Raw genomic sequence first — 27,281 nt, 5'->3', positions numbered from 1 at the left:
AGTGAGTGATTTTTCTTTCTCCTTCGCCAAAACACATGCCATGGCCAATCGTCCTCCTATCAAAGTAATAAATCTAAGTTACGCCGATTTATAGCCGATTTAAGCCGCTAAATTCGACACGATTGGAATGCGCGATATGTCCAACTCGATGAAAACGATAAGAAAGACGTTCGTCGATACTTTAATCACACTTGGTATACGGACTCGTTGACTAATTAAACGCAATCTCTCGCAGATCGCGCGAGATAATCGGTCGCGATTTAATTGCTGACTGAATTACTGACTTGTTGGCGTACGATACGGGTGTTAAATGTGTTCATAAGATTGGCCAGACATTTAGATAAAAGATATTAAATCTGTGTGTGTGTCTCGTGAAATAATTTTAAAAATTATCATTTTTGTATTAATTATTATTTTATTTGTTATTTTTTATTCTTGTAAAAATTATGATTCTTATATAAAATATTTTATATGAAACATATTTTTTCTTTTGCCTTCTCTTTTTACAAATTAATTATTATTTTATTTTTTATTTTTGTCAAAATTATTATTTTTATATAAAATATTTTTATATGAAACATATATTTTTTCTTTCGTCTTCTCTTTTTTACAAATTAATTTTAGAAAGAAGAAGTTCGTAGAGCGACGATATCCACCGATAAATAAGATAAATTCGAGCCGATCATGGCTAATTTATAGAAATCGTAAAACCGTAGAGAGTCCATCTCCAAAGGAAGTCCTCGTCTCCGCGGAAAATTCTCGCGGCGGAGGCATCCTCGCCTGGATTCCAGGCGCATCGGTGCCTGCGGTGACCCGCGTCCATGAATTACACGGTTGACCATTAAGACAAAACCCGGCCTGCGCCATAACTCTCCATAGATTTATAGTAGTCGCGCGGCGAGGCACACACGGTTGGAAAAGGGGCGTTATAATCCTCTCGCTGGCGTGTCCTCTCTCTCTCTCTTCCTCTTTCGGATTTCGGCCCGTATGAACACGGATACACACACCTGCGCACCCACATCCCGGACACAGAGCGAATAAAATACTTCAACATCGGAAGACAGAAACTGCAGAAAATGCAGCTTCGTCCAGGCCGCCCGATGTCGCGATCCTCTCGTGGCGTAAAATATATATAAAGGCGAGCCGGGTTGTAAATATCGGTTTATTTACGGACAACGGACGGCGGACGCGCCGGAGATAAATTCAACAAAATGCCCATTTAATTAGCGCCTTATTTATTGAGATGTCCACCGCGCGCGATTACCTCGTTCCAAGTTAGATCGAATTAGGCGACTGTCTCTACCTACCTACTCTACCTACGTATCTATAGCGTCATCTGTAATTAATTAAATTTTTATTCGTTCATTATGAATCAGACCGCTTTTGCTTAAAATTGTTTACATTTAAAATTTTCATAATTTATAATTTTATTTATAATTTATTCAAGTATTATTTTGTACTTTAAATAAATTATAAGGACTTCTTCGTGATTTTTATTAGTAAATTATTTTATTATTTTATTATTTATAATAATAAATAATAAAATAATAAAATTATATAATAATATAAAAATAATTCAGGAAGTGCATTTTTTGCTTATTATATCGTAATGAATTATTTCGTGGTGGCCTTTTGTCATCCAAGTTAATTTCTTTGTGTAAGAAATAATAGTTTTACTTCTGAGCTTCTAAAATAAATTGTAAAATTGGTAGTGGAATTTTTATTTTAATAAACTAGAATGTGATAAATATAAATAACTATATGTATTTTTAAATTGAATCAAAGAAAATGTCATTGATTAAAGCAGTGCTACAAGATTTTAATTAGTATTGTAATAAGATTGCACTGAAAAATCAGCAATAATTATTGCTATTAAATCTTTCTCTATTTATTTTAGATTGCTATTTTTTGGGGAAAAACTTTCTGAAATGAAAAATATACAACTAGTATTCAAATTTAAATTTATACATATACTTTTTTACTTTATAGAAAAAATGAAAATAAATAAAAAAGACTCTTAGTCAGATTTAAATATCATTTTAACAAGATATATGAAATAAATTTACATATATTCATCTATGTAATTTTTCATTTCATGTATAATATTATATCAGATGTATTTTAAAATATAATTAAAACACTTATTACTATCAACAGATCCTTTCAGTGAGATTTCACTGATTTTTAATATCATAACTGAGATCATCAGTAATTATTCATTATTTTTTTTATTAACAATAACGATTTAATTTAAAATTCACACACTCATATGCACATAGCATAAAAAGGAGCATAGAAAGGAAGAAAAAAGGGCTGAGAAAGGAACAACGAAAAGAGAGAAATTTTTTTTGAGAGGGTTCGTTAAACGGTCAACTAATAAGTGCCACGCAAGAGGGTTCGTGAAAGCAAAACGGCGAGACAAAGTGCACGCGCGCAGAAAAATAAAAACGAGGAGGGCACGCAATAGCCCTCTGTTCATTGCGATTGTATCCGAACAATTTCGAGTGTATTTCCAACGCATATTTCGAGTGCATCGTCGAAATGCGTATCGCGCAGCCACGTGCGAAACTCGATTGGTCTTACTCAGTCATTATTTCTGCGCACTTGCTACCTTTGAATAGTTTCTCGATAATGAAACATTCATTTTTTATATACAATGTAGAGCAATTATATTTGATTAAAATTCAATATATTTATTAAATATAAATAATACATTTAAAATACATATTTTAAATATTATGAATTTTTAAATATTCGTGTCATGTAAATATAATATATTTTTAAATATTTTAAATTTTAAATATTTTTAAATATTATATATTAAATATATTTTTAAATATAATTAAATATAAAATTAAAAATAAAATTAAATATAAATAAAATATAATTAAATATAAAATTCGATTTCCTCAAACTTCTTTTATCATATTTTTAAATATGATAAGAGAAATTTGAGAAAATCGAATTTTTTGAATTGAATTCGGAGGCGATGACAGCAATGACCTCATCGATTTTTGTTACGTTTCATGCGTTTATGAATTTCACGAAACACTTTCTCGATTCGCTCTCGTCGAAGAAGCATCGCCGACCGCGCGCATCTGCCAAGGATAATGCGAGTCATAAAAAGCGGCCTGGCACATATATACATATACAGTCGTAAATATTGGCACGCTTCGAAATTCCCGGATGAGAGGTGCCTTCTCGAGCATTAACGCGACAAGAACGCGGTAAAGCGGAGATAAAAGAGCACGTGACCGCGAATCCATTAATAAATTCGCCAGGGACCGTCCCGATACGCGATACGCGCAAAAATTATACTCTCCTGTCCTTGCGAATTAATTGTTAACGCGAAGCTATCGCTCGTCGATCAATCGCGCCCCAATATGTTACACGAAGAATACATCGAAGATATATTTTGGAATTTTGCTTTCATTTTTGTTGGAATTTTGCTTTCATTTTTGATTCAATTTTCGCACGTTTAAGGATTCCAGAGAATTTCGATAGGTTTAACCCTTACACCGTATTATTATTTTTGGTGCCTTCAAAGTGTAGGGCTCACTTTTGTGTTTTTTAAAGGATAGAAGTGTTCAAAAAATCTGAAAGAATTTATATGCTTTTTTGATCCTTTTAAATAAAGGATCTATCTAGAATAATAAATTTGCAGAATAATTTACTTTAATATATTTTTAATATATTAAATTAAATTATTCTGCAAATTTATTATTCTAGATAGATCCTTTATTTAAAAGAATCAAAAAAGCATATAAATTCTTTCAGATTAATTTTTAATTTTTAATATATTAAATTATTTAATATATTTAATATATTAAATTAATATATTTAATATATTTTTATTGCACATATAGGAAGCAAAAAGCATCATCGAGAACATTGATAGGATCAAAAATGATCCTCGTTTCCAGAGGCAAAATAAATAATAAAACAAAAGACAGTAGACTGAATAATTTCGAAATAGGATGATCTGATCGCTTAAAGTATTAAAGATGCTGGAAAATTAAAATCGAAAATAGGAAAAAGATAATATTCAATTTTTTTATTTCTTTGCGCATCAAAGGGATGTTTTTTCCATAATTCTACCCAAATATCACGATTGCAAAAAATGGAATTTCTCCGTCAAGCTGTCGCATTCCGATGACGAGTTGAGGCGCGGCGAGGCCGCTTGTTATTATTTCGGAAATCGTACATTCACGGGTGCGTCCCACGGAAATTAGATCCTCGTTAAGCGTCATTTCGACCGTGAGTCCTTAAGGTGCGTGGCCACCGATATTTCTTCATCCGAGCACCTTCACCGCACCTCCGGTTTCCACCTCGCGAGCGCGATGCGGCTGTACGTTCAGGTGCCACTTTCCGCGGAGATTCAGCTGCCGCTACCCCCGTCCCCACCCCCTTCGTTGCCTCGAAGGGAGGTGGACTGGTGTAGGAATCTAAGGGCTACCGGGTGGTAAGAAACCACGTACACTTCGGCGAAAGAGGTTTGGTTACACCTGCTTCACGAGAGACACCGTCCTCATTCCTCGCCTTCTCTCTCTATCTCTTGGTGTCCTCAACAAAGTGCGACCTCCGGGTTTCCTCTCTCTTTTCCCCCGCGCGATTTCCTCCCCTCGCTCGCTCGCGTTGAATATGTATAACGCGAAATAATTTCGACCGGCTATTCGCTCTCGGTTTACGCGTGCACATGATATCTACCTACCTACCTACTCGTAAACGTAATTTATGCACCAGCGCGAAACAACGCCGTTACAAGCGCGTGGGTGCGCATTGTTGGAGTGCCAAATGCGTACCAGACTTCCTGGAGTGATTTAGCGAAGGCACCTTGTAAGATAACTCCGAGTCATATTAAGGATGTTCCTGCCAGATTGTCAATACAATGTTGGACAGGGACAAGTGTCCCATGTTTTTTACAAAAAAAATTCTCTATTTTATTCACACGAGAATATATTATATAATTGCGCTCATTTGGAGACACGTATGCGGGTAATAATAATTACACCTTCCCCGATATTGTACGATTGTACAAACGACCCAGATTGGATTGTCATCGTCTACTTGTCAAACACGTGCGCCACGTGTCACCGAGCGGTTTTAACGCGTCGTCGCTCACTCAAGACCAATTGCGGGATATTCATAGTTTTTCCTCCCTTCGCTCGTCTCCTTCTTCGCGTGTCGAAATTACAACGTGTCCGAATTGCCGTCGTAAATCTGTTCGGGTCGTAAACCCCCGTGCGTATCTCAATTACATGTGTATGTTTTCTTTACTACACGCGTCTCTATTACGTCTTACGACAGAGTTACACGCGCGAGTAAAATGACGGAGCTTATGCAAAGTAATCGCCGCGTACGACTTTACGATTCCGAATAACTACCGATCTCTAAATGCTTCTCGACTTTATACGTCGCGTTAAGAGGACTAAAATATGTATCTTTCCGTTATAAAATAACAGAGTCGGTAAAATATCCGTAAATTTGCGATATTTAAATAATATTTATAAAACGAATGTATTTTTCTTTTATATAAATTAGAGGAAAGTGAGTTGGATTATTATTTTGGTCGATTTTTTATTATTTTGGAGTCAAAAATGTTGCATCTATTTCAATCTAATTTTCTCACGCTTATAGAGTCTAAAGAATTTCGATTTTAACCCTTACATTGCATTGTTATTTTTGATATCTTTCCATTAAAATAACAGAGAGTCGGTAAAATATCCGTAAATTTGCGATATTTAAATAATATTTATAAAACGAATGTATTTTTCTTCTATATAAATTAGAGGAAAGTGAGTTGGATTATTATTCTGATTGATTGTTTATTATTTTGGAGTAAAAAATGTTGCATCTATTTTCAATCTAATTTTCTCACGTTTATAGAGTCTATTGTTATTTTTGATATCTTTAAAATGTTATAGAGAAGTCCGATACGTTTTTCAAAGGGTAGAAACGTTCAAAAAAATCTGGAAAAATTCGCACGCCTTCTTCGATCCTTCTAAATAAAGGCTAGAATAATAAATTTGCAAAATAATTTACTTCCGTTTATTTTTATTGCAAATATATGAAGCAAAATGCTCAAGGTGCGTCCCTATAAGAATTGGAATCAAGAATGTCCCCTGTATAATTTTTTCTATAAAAAATTGAGCTCCCACTTTTTATAGATAACTCCAATAGGCAATAAACTTCCTACTTTCGTCAAAACTATAGCCCGAATAATTTTAAAAGAAGATGACCTAGATGCTTAAAATATCAAGGTAAATGTTAGATTGAAAACTAACAGAAAATTTTAGACTCCTGGACTTATCGTTAACAAAGCGACTTCGCGTTTTCGCGTGTTGGTGTCTCGTAAGTTTTATTGGCCGTTGTCAACGCTAATCTCCTGGTGAATTCTCGGGGCCCGTATCGGGCCTTCTGGCTTCTCGACACGCGTAGATGTAGATGAGCGGCACGTACGATGACGACGACGACGACGACCGTTCACAAAACCGAATGGGTTACACCTGCGCAGCTGCTTGGGCTCGGACTCGGCAGGTGAATCTTCGACTCACCTGATCACCGTAGGTAGGTAGTCGGCGTGTACGCGTGTAACCGGCACGCCGCGGGTTCGCATTAACGCGTAGAGGGAGAAAGAGAGAGAAAGATGCGTGCAGGCCTCTCGTCTCGATGAGGGAAAAGTGTCTTCGAGGACACGGGCAGGTGATATCAATTGTATGAATTATACTCGATTGACTTGCACAGTCTTCCCTTCCAGAAGACACGAGGAATCGATCGTCGAGGAATCGAGGAAACGGCGAGTTTTATTTACCGAAATCCTCGAGAGAGATCAACCTCAAGGACGACGTTTGTGCTTGAAATATTGTCCACGAATTTAGCTAAAAATTTTCAAAAACGCTCGAGTAGATGGCATGAAATTTATAGGAAATATTAACGATGGAGGCTGTCCCTTCATTTCAATTTTCAACGTGTCCCTTTCTTCCGATAGTTGTTGTTCGGAACCAACCATTAGGGTTTAATACAGCCATTCGGCAAGTTGTTACAATTATTTGTATTCGCTTTCGCGTTTGTGGATCGTCGTTCCTGGTGGTTTATTAGTATTCTCCGAGCGACGAGCGGCGGAAACTGCGATGTTATCTGGCCGAAAAACACGACGCGCGCCGTGAGATGTAATCGCTCGGTTCAAGCCTGATTCGACAACGTCGGCGACGACGAAAGGCATGCGGCACGGCAGCAGGTGATATCAATTGTAATGTATTACAGAGTCGATCGGGCATACATCCTCCGCGGGGCACGTGCCCGCGTCGAAGGGAACCAAAAGAGAGGCACGAATCCTCAGAAATTTCCATAATGCATCACGACACTCGCCCTCGAGCCTGCAGAAGAAACCGTAATAATGATCGTTCGCGCAAAAATCGGGAAGAAGACCTTATTTAAGGTACACAGATCATACCAAGGTTCTGCACCTAATCAAGGGCTTTGTAATCCAGTTGGAGTTGAATAAACGTTTGGGTACCCATCAGTCTGCATAGACTAACCTCGCTAAGGCTTCTGGATCGAGAAATAGAAACGCGATCAATCTTGCGATCCATTTCATTGTAGCATAAGACGTCTGCCGACGATCAGCCGGCGATGGAGCCCGCGTATCGGCTTTATAGAGTCTGCTCTCCGGGCAATCTTTGTAATTATAGAGCAGACGCGCGTCCCATTAGGTCGGTACCCTCTATATGGTGCAAATCCATCGATGAGGAGGCTGAAGAGAATCGAAGCATTTCTTTTTTTTTCTTCCTTCTTTTCTTCCTCAACCGGAGCCCGATCAGCTCTCAATGTCGTCGCATGTCGAAGGTTTTTGCGAGAAATTTAATTACTCACCGCGGAAAAGAGAGGAACGCTCGTCTCATCGCGCTGAAATTAACAGCGCGATCGCGAGCGGCATGATTGGCGTTTGTGAAAGTCCAGAGGGAAAGAGAGAGGATGAAGAAGGCGATCGTTAATGTGCGACGTTTTAACGGCCAATTACGACACGGTTGTTATTTGCGAGGTGTTTGTGAAAGGTTCGCGAAGAAAAGTCGACTGTTTTAGGTCCTGCTTTATAATCAGATCAAAATTAAAAACTCTCGCGTCAAACGAAGCATAATCGAGCGTTAAGATGATGATTGGTAAAGTAAACTCTTCAATCTCCGCTGCCTGATGATTGCGACAAAGTAAACTCGCAGCCTCTCTTGTAGAAGAGAAAAGTTGCTCGTCACAAAAAATAGTGCTTCTTGAAGTTTGTACAAAATAATTGATTTAGATAGTTTCGTTGAAGGATTTTAAATCATTTATAAGAGTTTAAAAATGAATATAGAATAAAAAAGATATTTTTTTTTAAATTTAGATAGTTTCGTTGAAGGATTTTGAGTCATTTATAAGAGTTTAAGAATTAATATAGAATAAAGAAGATATTTTTTTTTAATTTAGATTAATTTCGTTAAAGGATTTTGAATCATTTATTAAAAGTTTATAAATTAATATAGAATAAAGAAGATATTTTTCTTTTTTTTAAATTTAGATAGTTTTGTTAAAGGATTTTGAATCATTTATAAGAGTTTAATAAATTAATATAGAATTAATAAATTAATAAATTAATATAGAATATAATAACAATTTCTTTTTTTTACTCATCTTATATAATTTAAAATTCAATCTCTTTTTATTATTATTATACAGAATAAATTGGGAAACAGTATAACCGTATAAAAAGAAAGCTATTCCTAAAAATAAATTAAGGATATAGAATATTTTTTTTCGCACGAGATTCTGTTTTCGAGAAAATTGATTTTAAAATTTTTAAATAATTAATAACATTAATTTAATCTTTTCTAGATTGAATGATTTTGTTTTATACATCGTCGAATTTATTTCGAATTTTAATATAAAAAAATCTCCACCTATTAATACATAAATATAAAAATACGATATCGGATTTAATAAAACGATTTAAAATTATTTAAATTATTGAAAAAGAACGAGAGAGAAAAATGGGGGGAGTTTTACGTGCAAATTATCAAGATAAACTCTTTTTATTTTTTCCAAATAGAGAGAATGCTGCATCTCTCCGTGTGTTTTAATCACCGCCATCGAGATAAATTCGATAATATATAACACACGGTCGTTGGAGGTCGTTCGAGCTCAAAAAACGCCAAAAATATGTTATCAATTTCACAGCTTTTGATATCAATTTTCTCGAAAACGCGAAATGTCCCTCCATCTACTGAATTTTATTTTGCACTTTTGCCGCACCTGCTTTCCCGTCTGCCTCTCCGCGTGCAAGATTCGCGAGCTACAAGTTTCAAAGTCCGAAACACGCTGAAATTACGTCTCGCGGCGAAGTTTCCGCATCCGTTACTGCTTCGCGGCGCATAAACAAAGGGGTCCCCCGGGGGGAGGAGGCGGGGGAGGGCCATTAAAAAATTCCTCGCTCCGTCCAAGTTCGCGTTTTCCCTTTGTTTTCCCGTGTCGCGACAGCTATAGCGAGCGAGCGAGCGCGACGGGAAGTAAAGTCGGACGGGCGCCTTTGTTGCGGCCCGTGGAACACACCACCCACACCACGCCACCCACACACGCGTGCACGCGTTAACTCACGGCTTTTTCTAGCGCGCCGCAGGAAGCTGACGCGCGAGAACTGCCCCCGTTTTTTATGAATACGCGTTTTGCGCGCCGACGATGGCTATTCATCATTCCTGCGTCTTCATCTTTTCTTTTCTGCATCGTCTGAAAATTGTCGATTGTGAATATATTTCTCGCCATTTATATTCTATTTATATTCTAAATGAAATTTTTAATCAGTGTAATTATAGGTTTATAAATGAAGAGTACAAATTAGTAAAGTATGAAAAATTTATAATTGAAATGAATAATTTTATATTAATCGTAAATTATATGTAAGTATATTAATCATTCTATTTTAATGTCTATAAAATGAAAAATAAACAAAGTTAAAATTAATATAAACTCTAAATATATAACAAATATCTAAAATAAAAAATTGTATTTTTAATAAAATATATCGAGATTCTTGAAATAATTAAAATTTCTTTTCTACATCGTCTGAAAATCGCCAATCAATAAATTCAATTTTTCGCCTTTTATATCAGTTATTCTAAAATTTAATTGATGTAATTATAGATTTATAAGTTACATATTAAAAGCAAAATTAATGATATATGAAAAATTTAATCGAAATAAATAATTTTATATTATAATTGAATTGTAAGTTATAAATTCAATATCTATAAAATAAAAAATAAACTTAAGATTAAAATTAATATGAATCCTAAAAATATAACATATTTAAATAAATTAAAAAATTGTATTTTTAATAAAATATATGGAAATTCTTGAAATAATTAAAATTTATTTTCTACATTGTTTGAGAATCGCCGATTAATAAATTCAATTTTTCACCTTTTACATAAGTTCTAAAATTTAATTGATGTAATTATAGATTTATAAGTTACATTAAAAGTACAAATTAATGAAATATGAAAAATTTAATCAAAATAATTTTATATTATAATTGAATTGTAAGTTATAAATATTCTTATACATTCTATTTCAATATCTATTATATAAAATAAAAAAATAAACTTAAAGTTAAAATTAATATAAATCCTAAATATATAACATATTTAAATAAATTAAAAAATTGTATTTTAATAAAATATACCAAAATTCTTGAAATAATTAAAATTGATGGATAAATATTAATAAAATTGAATTGATAAAATTTTTATAACACAAAAAATAATGTATTTTTAATATAAATAACTCTATGCTAAATATAAGCTCTCCTAAAAAAATAACAATTATTAAATAAATCATAACAAAGATTCCTCAAAATTAATAATTATTTTATAAAAGTTTGCCAAATAAAATTTATTGAAAAAGAAAATGAGAAATTAACTGCACGTGAAATTGTGCTGAAAATGATTTTTCCCGATATTATCTTACAATTTTCCAATATTTTTGACACACCACACATATTTTCCTCCCAAGCCTGAAATGCAAATTCTACTAAAGCAACTTCCACCCAGAAATAATCGAAGAATGTAATTTTGTCGTCCATTTTCCGTCAAAAAGACCTTTCTTTCTCAATCGTTCATTAACTCGAAAGTGACAAGTGTCGCGATATTTTCGTCGCGAGAAAATTGATTTTAAATCGGCCAAAGCAATCTGTCGCTGAAAGGACTTCCGGTAATTTTCAGACATTCTATGCGTACATGCATGCATGTACGTACACGCAATACAATGTATCACGCGTATCTCCCGTATATATCTGTATTAGGACTGACATAATACCGGCTGTATTCGACCACCGGATGCGCGCGCGCGCGCGCTCGGACACAGGGTGCACACAACAAAGTGTACGCCGGAATACGTATCACGAAGCGGACCATTAGTGCATCGCACCGTGCCATCGCGCCGCATTCGTACTTCGCTCAACGTCTTCCATCGTCGACGAGCACAAGCCTCGCACACAAGCCCGGCTCATCGCGCGCGTACACGAGATACGGGGCCGGCTCATGTCTCCGCTAATCTAATTTACTTCGGGCCAGATAAAAAACTCATTTACCGCAAGGCCAGGCGGTCTTGGGAAACGACTATTTTTTTCCGCGCCCTCGGGAGAGAACCGGAAGTGACGCGTCGGATCTCTCGTGGTGCGAATCGAGTCACGATGCGATCGAGGCGGGGAAAAAACTTGGGGGAAGGAAGCGGTCTTTCGAAAGCAGACGAGAATTGAAAGGTCGAAAATTGAGGATGAAAGAGGGTGCGCTTGCGGATCCTTCGAAAATGAAAACTAATGAGCTAATGTTAGATATTTAATTGTCATTCGCACGAAGAAATTAGATATAGAGAAATTACGAGGATCGCTGCAAGAAAATTATTTATTCAACGTAATAGATATCACATTTTTTTTTGTACAAACGATCGAGCAAGAATTGTAAGTTGCTTAATTAAAAAGGGATATTGTTGCTTGATTAAAAGGGGATATCATTGGAATAAATAAATGTATAATAAAGAGCTGGGAGATTTTCTCTGAAACAGAGTTGCAAGACGTCGAGATTCTTGACAGCGAAATAGCAGAAAATGATTTAATCGCTTAGAAAACTATTACGCTGAAGGTTGTGGTGTGTGGTGTAATCAGTAAATGTGCGAAGGATAGCACTTAAGAAGTACTAACTTGATGTAATATTTATGCGCCGATCGGCAACACGATATACACACTGCAAGATTGTAACCTCGAGAAAGCGCGTATAAAGTTTTTCCCCGTCGCACATAAAGTTTAATGCATGAAAAATTTTGAGAGAAATCTCTCAAAATATTATATAGCTTATTTCTTAGTACTCTTATCTTTATTTTACTTTCTGAATTATAATTTTCTGATGCCTCAAACAAGGTATCATGTGGGAGAAATTACTTATTCAAATCATATCATAAATATTTTATTTAAAATTGTATATTTTTCATTTTGTAGCTTGGTCTTGAATCGGTAAAAGTCAAATGAAGAAGTTTAATATTTTTTTATTTTTGTTTCGACTGATAAATTTTTATATAATTTAAGTTTAAATCGGAGATTCTCTTTATCTAACAATTTAAGTTTTAAAATAATAAAGTTAAAATATTTTTTGTACGAAAAGGTTCTTCATTTCAAATTATTTTTTAATGAATTTTAAGAGAGAATTAAAATAAAGATTATAAGTCACTTTGACAAAATTAATGCGTTAAAACTAAAAAGTTTAATTATATATAATATTTTCCAATTTTAAATATAAAAGTAATAGTTTAATTAATTAATAACAATTATAATAATTAATATTTATTATAATAAATTTATTATAATAATTTTATTATTTATTTATTATATTTATTATATTTATAATAATAATAAAAATTAATTTATTATAAGAATAATTCATCTCATTTATTATATTTATTATAATAATTAATAACAATTTTTTTATTAGATATTAAATTGATTTTTTATATGATATTGAATATCTTAAGATTAATTATCTTTGCGATGATTATGTAGAGAATACATTGAATGATTATTATAGTATAGTATAAATTAGTAAATAATTGCGATTTTGCAATTTGATTCTTCGTAATCCAATTTACGGGTCTCTTCGCTGAAAGTGAAAAATAACGAGATGAGGGAAAACAAATCTCAGACGAGCGTTGAAATATCTGCGGGGTCGGCTTTTCTCTCGATTCGATGCGTTATTATCCTGCATCCTCGCTTCCGAAACGCACCTATAATTCATTAGTTCCGCGGCAGGTGTTTTCGGGCCCTCTCGAACCGGGTCCTTCGCCCAGGGAAACTATTAAATTGCGATTTTATGCCCGATCAGCGCCTGATTGGTCTAGTTGAGTCTAGGAACGCAGGGAAAAACGCAGTTTACACGCCTTTAATTAGATCGACCTTCGTCCCCTCGCGACCTGCTCGACTCCCTTCGATAACGCGAAACTAATGATATTCCTTCAGTCGTCATCTCTCGCACAAATCTAAACCACGCGCAAATCTAAACAACATACTGAGTAATTTGACGTTGATGGATGGATCTCTCTCTTTCTCTTTATTTTTCTTTATTTCTCTCCCGATGCATCGCGCCCATTTTCATCCATTCGAATTAATCTCGCCGATAAAGACGTCGATTGTCTTGCTTTCATTCGCAAAAAACACGTGGCATATTGGACGCGAAATTATATACATCGCCCGCGGCCAAACTCGCGATCTGGTGATATTAAGACGCCCATACACGACGACATTGTTTCGAAATAACGCCATGTCACGAAAGTTTCGACGGCGCAGACGAAAATAATTCTGCTGTTTACGTCGTCCGATTAATCGAAACCGAGGACCGAAAACGAAAGCGCGATACAGGCCGACGTGTAATACATGTACGTATGTACCCTGCCCATTTTTGGTGGACTCATTAATCGCGTTACCGGTTTAACAACGTGCGCACGCGAGGCGACGGTCGCAAGGACTTCCGCTCCCGTTCTCCGCTTCGTGAAAACACCGCGAAGCAGGTGCGAAACTTTCAGGGATGCTCCGAAGACTGATTAGGGAATAATAAATACCGTTTGGCGGCGAACAGGTGATTCCTCTCGCGATGGGAAAACAACTTTGCGTCCGGTCGATGCCTCGACTTTAGAGATTAATGAAAATGTGAACTTATATCAAGATGTTTTCCAGTTAAATTGGATCGTGTTAAATTTTTGTTGAAATTTAGGTTAGCGCAGATTTAATTTTTTGGTCTCAATAAAAGGCACATTCTCTAGTATTATTGCTACAAGGATAATAAATTTTGGAATTGCAATTTATTTTTGTATATTTTTAACAAAAAAGAGAATATAAAAAAGATAAATATAGAGGAATATAAGTAATAATTATAATTAATAATTAATAAATAAAGAGGAATATAATTAATCATTAATGTAACAATGAAAAATATTATTATAATTCATAATTTTTATAGAATTATACTAACTTTTTTAATGAAGATATATTTCTATTTTAAATCAATTTTATTTAAATTCTTTTTTTATAAATTATGGATGATAAAATTTTATTTTATTTTATTGAAATATTTTGTTTATTGAAATAAGTAAAGATAATGATACTTCATTAAGTAGTAACTTGAATAAATTAAATAACTTTTGAATGGAAAATAGTTGAATAAATGAATAAAATATATTTTTCTCTAATAAAATATGCTATTATAATAAATTAAATATTATCGGAATTTAAATATTACACGTAAGATTTTTTAAAATATAACATACATGTATGGGACATTTTATACGCTTGTATACTTAAATTTTTAGCTGTGTCACAATGCAATGTGACATTGTGTGTTGAAGCACTTCGTGTTGAACACGATGTAATACCTTGTCATGCATGTAACTCAATGGAAAACACCCTCATTCATGAATTATAATTTTATTTCTGTTTTTTAAGACGAGAAATTATTCGCATCGCGTGTGCTTGTGTTTTAAAAGTTTAGAAATGGTTTTTGATACTTTTTTTACAAATTATTAATTTAATTTTATAATTTATTTTTATGCCTTTCTCCAACTTTTCAGTTACATAATTAATTCGTCACAACTTTATCTCGCGAAAAATACAATTCGACACGTGAGAAAAATAACAAAGCGCATTAATCAATCAAACAACTTCGTAATTCCTGCACGAAATATATATCATAGAACGCATTTGATAACAAGTAACATTTAATAAAAAAGAAAAAAACTTTCTTTACTAAGTCTCCATTTCTCTCACCGTGTAATAAGGAACATAGTGATTATTACGTGTCCATTTGAACTATACATTATTGCTCGCTGTCAATATCGATCAGCGGGAAAGCGTATTTTCACGCATTATTCGTTTGATCCGCGATATAAATAAATAAATAAAAGTCGATCGGATCCGAGATTGCGCGCTTGTTACGTGGCTCGTGCGACTCGACTTGGGCTTAAAATTTCAACGATCGCAATCGCACTGAAAGTATGATTCCGCGCGTATTCGCGGTGGTTACACCTGAATGCGTTTAGAACCGACGTGCGTATCTCACGTGGCTTTATATATCGCCTCGATCCTCGTTAATTACAGATGGGATGGGATGTATATTTGATATAAAACCGCCTCGTTTTCCTAATGTCCGACACGCAATTAAACGGGAAACGAGCGTGGATTTTTCTGACTGAGTCACACATTCGCGAGTACTATAATCAGCGGCACTATCTTTGTAATTTCAAAATGATAACGTCCGGTTTTTTTCTTTTTTTTTTTTCGTCGCGATAATCGTGTTTGCGGCGCAAACAAATTTGCCATATATCTTGGGCAGAGTCGGTGATACTTATCCCCTCTTGTCAGGCGCAAAAATGACAGCGAGAGGCGACACGCGCCCTTAAATCAGGCTTCGAGCCGCGCGTGTCCCCGAGACGCTCTTAAAATTTCGAATCGAGCGCAATAACGGTCTTTATCTCTTTTCATTTTTTTCCCCTTTTTTTAATCGGCGCTGCCTGTCACCGGCCGTCTCCCTCTCTCCCTCTCTCTCTTGTACTTATGAAGGCGCGCGTGGTCGACAGGTGCAGCTGCAGCGCAACGCGAGGCACGCGTCCCAGCTCGCTGCAGCTGAGCTAATTACCGATGGTGCATTGACGTAACGATGCGGTTAATACGAAACTCTTCCTCCCGATCGTCGCTGTGGAATTATCGGAACGGACGCCTTCGGCCTCGCACAGCCTGCTCCCCTTTCTCAGGATCCGGCCCCGACTGAATTATACCTGGCGATATTCTCGAGCCATCATTTTTCTCTCCTCGCTCCGTCGATTCGGATTTTCGTTGCCGAAAAACCCGATACCTCGGGGCCGATTTTCAGCACTTGCAATTATTTTTAAATTATCGTTTATAAATTCATCAATATTATTATTCCGAAAGTAATCATAAATATTAAACGAGAAAATTTACATAAATTAAATATTTAAAAATAAATGGAAAGAAATATTAAGTGCAATATCGATAAACGTTTTTGTTTTTAAAGATATCAATACATAAATAAATTTTGCTTTATAAAATTATACTCTGCATTTATTCATTATTCTATCAAATATACTTTTAATATACTAAACGCGGAGGATATATAAAAAAACAATTGCCGAAAAGCCTGATATTTTAGAACTTTCAGCACTTGCAGTTATTTATAAATTAAAATATTATTTATAATTTATAAATTAAATTTGTTAAATTAATATTATTCAAAAATTAATAAATTAAATATTTAAAAGTAAATGAAAAGAAATATCAAGTACAATATCGATAAACGTTTTCGTTTCCAAAGATATCGATACACGAATAAATTTTGCTTTATAAAATTACACTCCGCATTTATTCATTATTCTGTCAAATATACTTTATATATATTAGACGCGGAGGATATACAAAAAAAACCATTGCCGAAAAGCCTGATATTTTAGAACTTTCAGCACTTGCAGTTATTTATAAATTAAAATATTATTTATAAAATTTATAAATTAAATTTGTTAAATTAATATTATTCAAAAATTATTAAATTAATTAAATTAATTAAATTATTAAATTAATATTATTCAAAAAATGATATATAAATATAAGATTTAAGAAAAATTAAATATTAAAGAGTAATCATAAATATTAAATACAATATCGATAAACACTCTCGTTCTCAGGAATATCGAATAAATTTTGCGTATAAATCTCCTCCGATATTTTTATTTTAAATACACACGACGCAGAGGATACACAAATCGCTGTCTGACATTTTTATGTTACACTGCAATAATTAAGTATCTATTTATACCTAGTAATGGGAAAGAATCCTTTTTACTCGCGTCACCTCAATTTTCGCCGAATGAAAAGAGATTACGTTTACGAGATAATTGCCGGTGACGACCAAGTGCGTGAATTATCGGGAGGCGGTGTCTAGATTCATTGGCGGATAACGATTTATCGATAGAAAATAGAAGATTCTCCCCCCCTTCCTCCCGAAGGAGGGGGAGAGAAAGAGAATAATTTCGATGCATAACATCTCATTTTCGCATCAAGGTTCGATACCGCAGCAATTGACATGCGCGCGCGCGCGCGCGTTTCTCATTATATTAAATTATACCGCCACGTAATGCGAGTAATCGATGGCGCTCATAACATTTAGCCATTTAATTCGGAAATGAGAAGCCGTGATTTTTGTCAGGTGCAACAGAAGTAATAGGCCGCGCGAGGAGGGCTATAATTTATAGTTAAAAATTATCTTTCTCAAACGGGTTAATGCAAGACCCTCGTCTCTGCTTTCTCTTTCTCTCTCTCTCTCTCCCTCGACTTTCGTATTGCCGTATTATCGTGCCACCTTCGACCAAGGTGGGCGGGAACGGTTGCTTGACAGATCGACTCAATTGTACGCGGTAATTCCACGTTTGCGACCGCGATGTTTCTTTTACCGCGCAGTTGTCATTGTCAAGAAATATATTATTACGCGATGCTTCTATTAGTCTATGCTTGGCCCGTAATTCGCTGCCATTAATTATCGCGAAAGCGCGCGATTAACCCTCCCCGTGCTTCGTACGCGAGGAGAAAATTATCGCGAGGGAATCTGTAAAAATATCCTCTCTCGCACACGAGCGAGAACTGAAAATCCGTTTTACCTTAGACGATAACTTCAGCTGCGAACCATCAAGAAATTCGGACTCGATTCAAAATAATAATTTAAAAATAATTTAGAAAATGTTAAAAATATCCTTTTTATTTCAAAAAAATATACGAAAGGAAATAGGACAGGAACTAGGTTTCTCTCTTTTTTCCTGGCGTGAAAAAGAAATATTCTCTTGTTAGCCTGCGATCTCATTAGCGTCCGACGTGACAAGGTTCTCGCTTTCCCCCTCTCTCTTTTGCTCTCTCTTGGCTTGTAGATACATTATCGAATCTGCCTTTGTACATGCGAGGTATATAGACGTCATGGATTTTGATGGATCGAGTAAATTGTGCCTGGTAGTCCCGCTTGTTTGCTTTCGCGATGGTTTATTTGTCGCGGCTGTTGTCCGTGGAAAGCTGCATAGATTATCGATTGCTTCATTTAATACTTGTTTCGCGGGAGCGCCTGTGGATGAATGCACACGTCCAGCGGGTCTTTGTCCCGATGGAATCGCGAGAAACGACAGATACACGCACACACACAGTCCGCTCGCTCGATATCTCTTCGCTACAAACGCAACGCGACTAGCTATTATGAGCGATCTCGGGATTATAGTGCGAGAGAATCCACCAGCGGCTGTATGAATATCGAAATGGAGGGAATAACGATAGAAGGATACCTTCCCGGTCGCGGAAAGGCATCTGCTCCGCGAAATCCGGTCGCGTCCTGCTGGAGTAACCTGCATCATAATTGCATTGCCATTTACCTAGTTTTTTTTCCTCGACGTTCCTCGCGTTTACGAGACACGCGCGTGGCAGGTGCTCCTTCGAAAGCACGCTACTTGTCTCGGGGATACCCTCTTTACGCAACCGCGAATCTCCTTCGTCGACTCGGCGACTAATTTCTTCTTGTGTCAGGAGATGCGTCGTCAGCTTCGACGAATCCCGGCCCCGGGGAACAATAATCGCGAACGCATAATTGTCACCCGATTGGACTTCAGCCTCGGCTCGCGATCTGCAGGTGTTCCGCTCCTGGCGAAGCGTCTGCTTCGTGATTCAATGGTTAGGTAGTAGCGGCCAGGACTCCTCTCTCGATGACCATTATAGCCGGTGTACGCATCGCGATAAATCGCCTTTGATACGCATCTCAGGGCCGATCGTGTGCCGAGGATTTCCCGTGAAACAAACACCTCCTTCGCGCATCGACCGAGTCGCGAAACCCTCGACTTTGAAGTCTGAACTTGAAGATATAATTCAATTAAATTTTTATTCATAGTCTCTGCCTCCTCGTCATTATTTTGTGAGACTTTTTCCTGGCTTGAAATTTGAAAACTCGCATCTTATGGAGCAGGTGGAAATTTGGGTATAAATATAATATATCAGCAATTAAAATGCGTCGGCGACTCCATCTTGGTCGGTGCGTCCCGGCACTGAGCGCAAGGTGCACGTCGACCCCGAATACGATCGCATGAATCACGTGGAACGCGACCAAGGTATCATTACGCCGGCAATCACGGTCATTTGTCCCAGGCGTTCTAATTAAAAGTCGATCGGCCGGGGCTGAGTTATGCCGCCGAGTTCATCGCGGAGGATATACTCCTTTAAATGCGCCTTCATTTCAGAAATTAATGTATAATATATACAGGGTGTCCCAGACTTGACGAATCAGCCGTTAATGGTAGATTCCTGAGATCATTTGGAAGCGAAAATCTTAATACCAAAATGTTGAGGAAGATGTAGTTTTGGCGCTACAAAAGATTAAAGATGACCAATCGGCGCGTTACGTTCTCCTGGCTCAGGAATAGCGCATCAAGGAACCCGCGTACAGCGCGATAATATCGATATCGATAGAGGGATTAATATAAGATAAAAAATAGGATTTCGCAGTGAGCGCGATTGTGTCTTCGATGCGACAGTAGTCAGTAGTTTGAATATTTTTATGTAGTCTTCCTCAACATTAAACTAGATTGACTGCGACCGTTAATTCTTTCGCGGGGATTTTTTCTAGCCCTCGCAATCGACGTACGTTGAAGGTTTCTTCCTTCTTTTTTTTTTACCTTCATCCCCGATCATCCAACGTAATTATTTTTTTCGACACGACCTCGTACATAAGCGACTTGTGCACGCGATCCGGCTCACCGATCGCTGCCCTGTACCTAATGCGAGCATTAAGTAGATCGCGGATACGAGATTGGCGAGGCTCGAAGATTGGAAAGTGTCCCCCTAATGTTCGGGGGGAGGTTCGCCCCTCGTGTCGTCCGAGAAAACGATTTTCCGCTCGCTGGCCGCAGCTTTTCCCAGGGATCAATGGATCGGCCGATCGGCGACAAAATTCACCATTCCGCTCTTGGCCGACTTTGAAAGGGATTTGGACCAACTGCTCGTTTACAACGAGGGTCAAGCTCGTCGAGTTTTTCTATTAACGGAATGAAGAATACATTTCCTTTCCTCTCCCAATTTTTAAACGTGTCTTCCTTAAAATAGAGAGGACAAAAATTATAACGATTCTTCTTCTCTACTTTTTATCCTTTACTTTTGATATCTCATTTTTCCCTCAGATTTTTTTGAAAGGGCCTAAATTCCTCATCGGCCCGAGTCGATAAAGGCCAAAGGGACCTTCTCCATCGAGAGGGAGAGAAAGAGCTCTCAAAGTAATATTATTTAACCGTTAAAGTCAGTCCTCGTTAGGCTCTCGCCGATAGAGGCGTGGGTCGTGTCGTCGTATATTAGTTTGGAAACGCCCCCGCGGATCGAAGGGGGTGATGGCACGCGAGATTAATAGCCGTAGGGTCAAGTACGCCGATATATATACACGCGAATTACCTTGGAAACTTACGGCCGGCGTTGCTTCTCAGCTTGTCTGAAAGCGATCGAAAACGCGAACTCGCGAGAAGGGGAAGAGCAGGAGGATTCAGCCCGATTCGATCTTTCCTCGGGACTTTTTTTAGAGAGATGTTGGATCCTGTCGACACGATTGGCGGAAAGGAAACGCACGAGAAAGACCTTTTCCGCAAATTATGGAAAGATCGTCATCATTCGTGCATCCTCGTCAAACGAATGACCGCGAATGCTATTAATAGCGACTATTTTTTTTCAATTGTTCTCTTGTTATTTCTTTGCGAATCCCATCAAGATCGCAATAAAATCCACGTCTGCGTCGGAAAGAACCGGAATAATGTCTGTGATAAGATTCTCGCGCAAAAGTCTTGGAGAAATTTCTGACACATTTTTTTCTATCTCCCCCTCTGTTCTTACTGTCCACTTCTTTGTCACTTTGCGAATTTCACGAATCATCTCTGACGATCGTAATGTTTTATTTTATCGACACGCGCGATCGGCGAGCGACGCCAACTTTTACCCATCGCTGATCTCATGCGAGAGACCCAGAGGAGAGGGAAATGAAATGAGATATGGGAACGTCGAGCGAGATGGACACGTATACGACTCATACGATTATAATAGAAAATTATTCACGCATTACTCAATCGTTCGATTAACTCGGAAAGATAATGGCACAATTGTCTTGTATTTTTTTTTTAAACGCGCCGCTCGCGAGCGACGATTTACGAGCCTGTTAATATCGCTGATTTACTTTCAACCGGCGGAAATTCGTGTGTGTGTGTGTGTGTGCGTGTGTTTATGTGTGTTGCGTGCATGAAAACAGATATCTATTAAATTTATTCGCGTTATCGACGATTCCGGACTCTTTGTGATTAATGTCGGGGTGTCCCATGTTACGTGATCATCCTCGCGCGCGGGTGATCGTAGGAAAAAATATGTCGGCAATCGAAATACCGCGATTGATTAGTCACCGCGTATTCGAAAATCCAAAAAAATTGATATCTGAATTTATTTTTTGATATATTCTTTTAAATGGAATCAACGCATTATCATTGAAAAGCAGTAAATAATCACTGGCGGTCTCAGAATAAAAAGTTATTAATTAAAAATTATTAATAGTAGGTCTTTCAATCTGTGATATTCCTAAAAAAATGTATTTTATATTATTACCTTATGGCTATATATTTTATATTATATAAATTTTTATTTTTAAATGTTTTTATTTTATATTATATAACAGCAATTTATAGATAAATTTATAGCAATATATTTTGTTAAAAATATCTACATTTTTTATCACGTCTTATTTATATTTTATAAATTTATCGCATTTTTAGAATAAAAAATGTAATATGAATAATTCTAAGTTTTTTAATATTAATTATACTATTTTTTTAATGAGTGAATTAATGACTGTATTCTTTAATACTAATTTTTTAATACTAATTAGTGTTTTATTTACAATGTATAAAGCTTTTTCAAAAATATAGCAATTTAAAATAAATAGAAAGAGTTGCAAAAACTCAATTTTGCAAATATTACTGATTGCTCAGTTGCTTTAATTAATGACATGATTCAGTTTCAATAGAATGACTTTTTTTAAATGATTACCTTTTATTTATATAAGAAATATTTTTCTACTTGAAAAAGGCATCTCTCGCAAATATCGTCGCAATCTGCTCCTCCCCAAGAGCGCCTCTCGAACGCGAGATCCGGAAATGATTAGGGAGCGAACGCTGGAAAAAGATGTACGAGCGGACACGCGAGTCGCCCTAACGCGCGATTCCGGCGATTTCTCGGGAGGATCGCCGGGCACTAAATCCCCGAGCCGGCGTTTCCCTTCCGCGGGTCCGGTTCCTGGACGCGTCGGCCTGGACAAATGCCCGGATACCGATGGTGGAAGTGATGCGTCTTAGGGTCGCTCGCGCGACGCGCTACCACGCGATGTCGCATAATGTCCCCCGCGGCCCATTACGGGGAGACAAAATCGAGGATCTCGCTTTATTGGAGGGCGGACGAGTCGACCGTGTCCCCCTTTTCGCGAGATTTATCGGAGGATTACGCTACCGATCTCCTATCGCGCCAACAAAAACGATAGCGCGACACATTTTGATCCTTGCTCTCTTTATATATTAAGTCTCCACAATTTTCTTTATTTTATTTTACAAGGAAATCTCGCGAATTCTGAAAAATCCTGATTTTAAAGAAACTTTATATATGTTATATATATGTTATATACAAGGGGATAAATTTAAAAATTTTCGGTCCATAAATGACTAAGGGGTAAAACTACCCTTATGATATGTGGCTTTTTGCTCTTCTCGATGTATCTGAAAATTACTCAAAATATCAAAAAATATTTTATATAAAGGAGAATTTTACAGGGTATCTTTAACTAGATTAATAGAATAACTTTTTTCCAAGATTTTTGAAAGAATTTTTTCTTAATTATTTTATCTTTTTTTCTTAATTATTTATTAACTAGAAATATCCTTTTATTAAAACTTTTGTATGAAACATTTTTTCATATCTCGAAAGTGAGAGATATTCATATCGAGAGAAAGAAAGAGAGAGAGAGAGAGAAGTAAGAGCATGCAAAGGAAACGTTAACGAGGCCAAAGTGACTAGCGTGTCGTGTTTTTCTTTTTTCAGGCAGTTGGAAGGCACCCCGCTCTCCTCGGGATCGACGGGAACGCTTCGATGGTTTATCCTCCTACGACACAGGTGAAAACGTAATTAAGGATCCCGCTTATTAAAGCGCGTTTGCGCTCGCCGCATAAAGGGCCTACGCGAGCGAGAGGCGAAATAACCCCGGCTCCATGGGTGGCACGGTTAGCAGCCCATCCATTTTTCTGACTGCTTGTTGTTTCGCGCCGGGGGTCCCGAGCTCCTTCAATCCTCGAGCCTCCCGGATCCACCCTATAAAAACCTCTCGCTCCCGCTACATCCCGTTCCGAATCCGCGAGGGCAGCGTCCATAAAATGCCCTCCGGAAATCGTTCGCTCTCGGAAAAATTATCCTTCCATCGATTTTCTCTCTGTCCGAAATCTTTCGTATTTTTATAAATTGCATTAAATTGATAAATTTCTCTTAAATGGAATCGACATCATCATCACTGAAAAGCAATCATTGATGCTTTTAATTCAAAAATCAATTTAATATTTATTATATTAAATCAATTTAATATTTTAAAATTTGTTACAGATACAAAATATATGAGATAAATTTGTATATTTTGTTAAAAAAATCTTCTTTATTTTATAGACTTATTCCCTTCTATTTTATAGATCTTTAGAGTTTAAATTATAATATGTATATAATTTTTTGAACACTAATTTTTCGTTTCAGATACGTGAGGATTTTTTCTAGAAAATAGCAATCCAAAATAAATAAAAGAAGCTTCAAAATCTACATCTATCAGCAAACATGTACGATAATTATTGCTTTTTCAGCAAAGTTTATTGCAATAATCAACGAGACATAAGTGGAGAATAATATAAAATTTTTTGCTGAAAATGAACCAGACACTTACTAATTTTTTATGAAATTTCGAGTCGGCCGATTCTTTCTTTCGCGTGACTCTTGCGGCTCCTTAAAAAGCCATCCGAGAATCAATTCAAGCGTAAAATGCCGATGTTCCGGGCGTCAGCCGGTGAATCGTCTCTATAAACGACGTGACACTTGATCTCGCGGGTACCAATCGCGGCGAGATTAGTCCTCGAGGAGATTCCTACGATCCGAGTTCGATCCCTCGGATATAGCGGGCCCTCTCCCCCCTCCTCCCCCACCTCCCCAATGTCTTGGACGATACGCGCGTGATTCTTACGAGGCCTCGTGGCGAGCCAGTCACGCCGCCCTCATCAATCTTGTTCGATTATTCCGTGATGGGCGAAAAAAAAAGGCGAGCGACGCGAGGCGTGGGAGGGAGAGGGCGAGAGGGTCCGGACGAGACAAAAGGGAGGCACGAGGTGGGCCGTTATAAATGGTGAGGCGATTTGATTTCTATTAGGCGACGTATTGTTCGTTCCTCGTGAGGGAGGTAAAGAGAGGGAGGGGGAGGGCAAGAGGAGACTGCTAGCGGACCCCCGGTATTAATGAATTTGCGCTCGGACCCCCGGATCGGCGGCTCCAGGGCCCTCTTCGTCTTCGGGGCCCTCGAAGGACCTATTTGTCGCGATCGTCGAGGATTCCAACAATCGCTCGAATTCCTGAACAAGCGCCGTCACTTGTGCAATCGCGGAGATAAAATCCTTGCATCCAGGATTGATTAATATTCCGCGCGGATGATTAATGCGCGATAATGACTGCGTGAAATTGTATAATTGTGTGTATATTAATTGTGCATTATACCCTGCGCGCGAAATAAATTGGCTACGCCTTTCGATGTTTCTATTCGCGGTTTCTAATAATTATTGTTTGTCCGTCGGGGTTTCCCCCGACGATTTATTTCCACGCTTCTCGCGCGCGATGGAAAGACGATCGAGTCGAGGTAATCGTTGATTAAATCGATGCACGGCCGCGATTGATCCTAATTACCAGGCGGAGATAATGAACGAATATCGGACGCGATTTCCATATAACGGCGAGTTTTTCATCGGAGGGTGAAGCCTGTCGGCGGCGAAATGTGCGATCCGAGGCAATTCTTGCCGCGCGATAATAATAACATAATTACATTAATCGTCGTTAATTAAATGGGACGCGAAATTAACGTCGAGCTCGGCCGAGATAATGGCTTGAGCAAACAATTAAAATGCAAAACGATAGCGCGGCGAAATGATCGATAAAGCGCTGGCCGGATGAGGCGAGCGTTGTAACTTGGGGCCTTGCATCATCGAGCGCGGTTCGATGAGTACGATGACTAAGAATATATATACGGGAGAGGCATTTTTGCTTCTCTCTATGGCTAAATATTACTTTCGTTTTCTCCCATTTACGTAACAATCGGCGCCGCAGCGGGCGCAACTATTCAAGGATCGTATCGGATATCTTTTTAATCAGGAGCTCGCGCCGGCTCTATGCCATTAATTTAACCTCGCGTAATCATTCATTCAATTTTACTCCTCTAGAAAATCATTAATTTTCCATTAATATTAATATCGAATTTAAATTTAACTCATGTAAAGAGCTTCGTACTTTATGCGAATAAAATTGATGTTATTTCAATTGTTGGAATCCTTACAAAATTCCCTGCATCCTTACAATTTAAATATATGGGCGCTATATATTCTATATATTAGTTCAGTGATTAATTTTTTACTCTTATATGTATTTTTATTAATATTAATTATATTTTTATTATATTTTTGTAATTATTAATTATATTTATATAAAATATATATATACATTTATTAATAAATAGATTAATAAATAAATTATATTATAAAATAATAATAATAATAAATATAATAATAAAAAAAATAAATATAATAATAAATATATAATAAATTATATAATAAGATATAAATAAAATAAAAATTTGCAGCTTATCCGCATTCAAGATGGCGTGTACACGTTACAAGCAACGCACAGGTGAGTGCACTTCCGTTTTACAGTCTCGCTGCCGCCAAAGGAAGCCGTTGGGCTCTATCAGCGCGTTGACGTTAATAGGTTTTCCATCGTTTGGCGTCTCAATAAAGCACAATACTTAGAAAGAGCAGGTGCCCTTTGCGTCCAGAGGTCTAGGTCTTCAATGAGGAAGCACGCCCACCGTTCCTTTAGGACGAACTCTTAAACGAGGTGTAAAGAACCTCGCTCATTCACGGCTCTTCTCTCTCTGCCTCTTTTTACGCGAGGGCGTTGACGGGAGGTGGACCATCGGCAAACATCTCCTCGCGAGTGTCCACGGATGATTTACATCGTGACTTTATGAGAGTCTAACTAGCGGGTATAGACCTTAGTCTAAGGCAGGTTTAGTACTATTGCCGTTATTGCGTTTCCGACGCCTACTCGCGAGAAACTCTTGCTGGGTCGGATTTTGAAAAAATTTGAAAAATAAATAGCCTACTTTGGAACTCTTATAATTTTAAATTTCCATCTCGAATATCTCAATCTTGAGTTGACGGATCAAGCGTAAAAGAATCTTTTAAATGAGATTAAATACAGGAATTAAACTGCTTATTTTGCTGACAATGAGAGATAGAGATGACGTTTAATCGGTATTAGACAAGAATGTTATCTCTCTTTCTCTTTCTTTGCGCATTTTTGATGCATTATAATTTAATAATGAATG

General features: G+C 37.0%; 1 long non-coding RNA gene across 2 annotated transcripts in view; it reads left to right on the top strand.

The window, feature by feature from the left end:
• Positions 1–26,288, top strand: part of LOC145965460 (uncharacterized) — a 142,786-nt gene extending 116,498 nt beyond the window's left edge. For both annotated transcript variants that reach the window (XR_014436718.1, XR_014436719.1), the window contains exons 8-9: positions 23,705–23,776; positions 24,401–26,288. This is a non-coding gene — a long non-coding RNA (uncharacterized LOC145965460). The remainder of the gene's footprint in view (positions 1–23,704; positions 23,777–24,400) is intronic.
• The last annotated feature ends 993 nt before the right edge of the window (positions 26,289–27,281 follow it).

The sequence above is a fragment of the Camponotus vicinus genome, unplaced genomic scaffold (genome assembly GCF_025532165.1).
Source record: "Camponotus vicinus isolate PSW18456_S1 unplaced genomic scaffold, iyCamVici1.0 SCAF_14, whole genome shotgun sequence".
NCBI classification, from domain to species: Eukaryota; Metazoa; Arthropoda; class Insecta; order Hymenoptera; family Formicidae; genus Camponotus; species Camponotus vicinus.
Note: the sequence above shows the minus strand (reverse complement) of the source record. Positions and strands in the feature narration are given on the sequence as shown.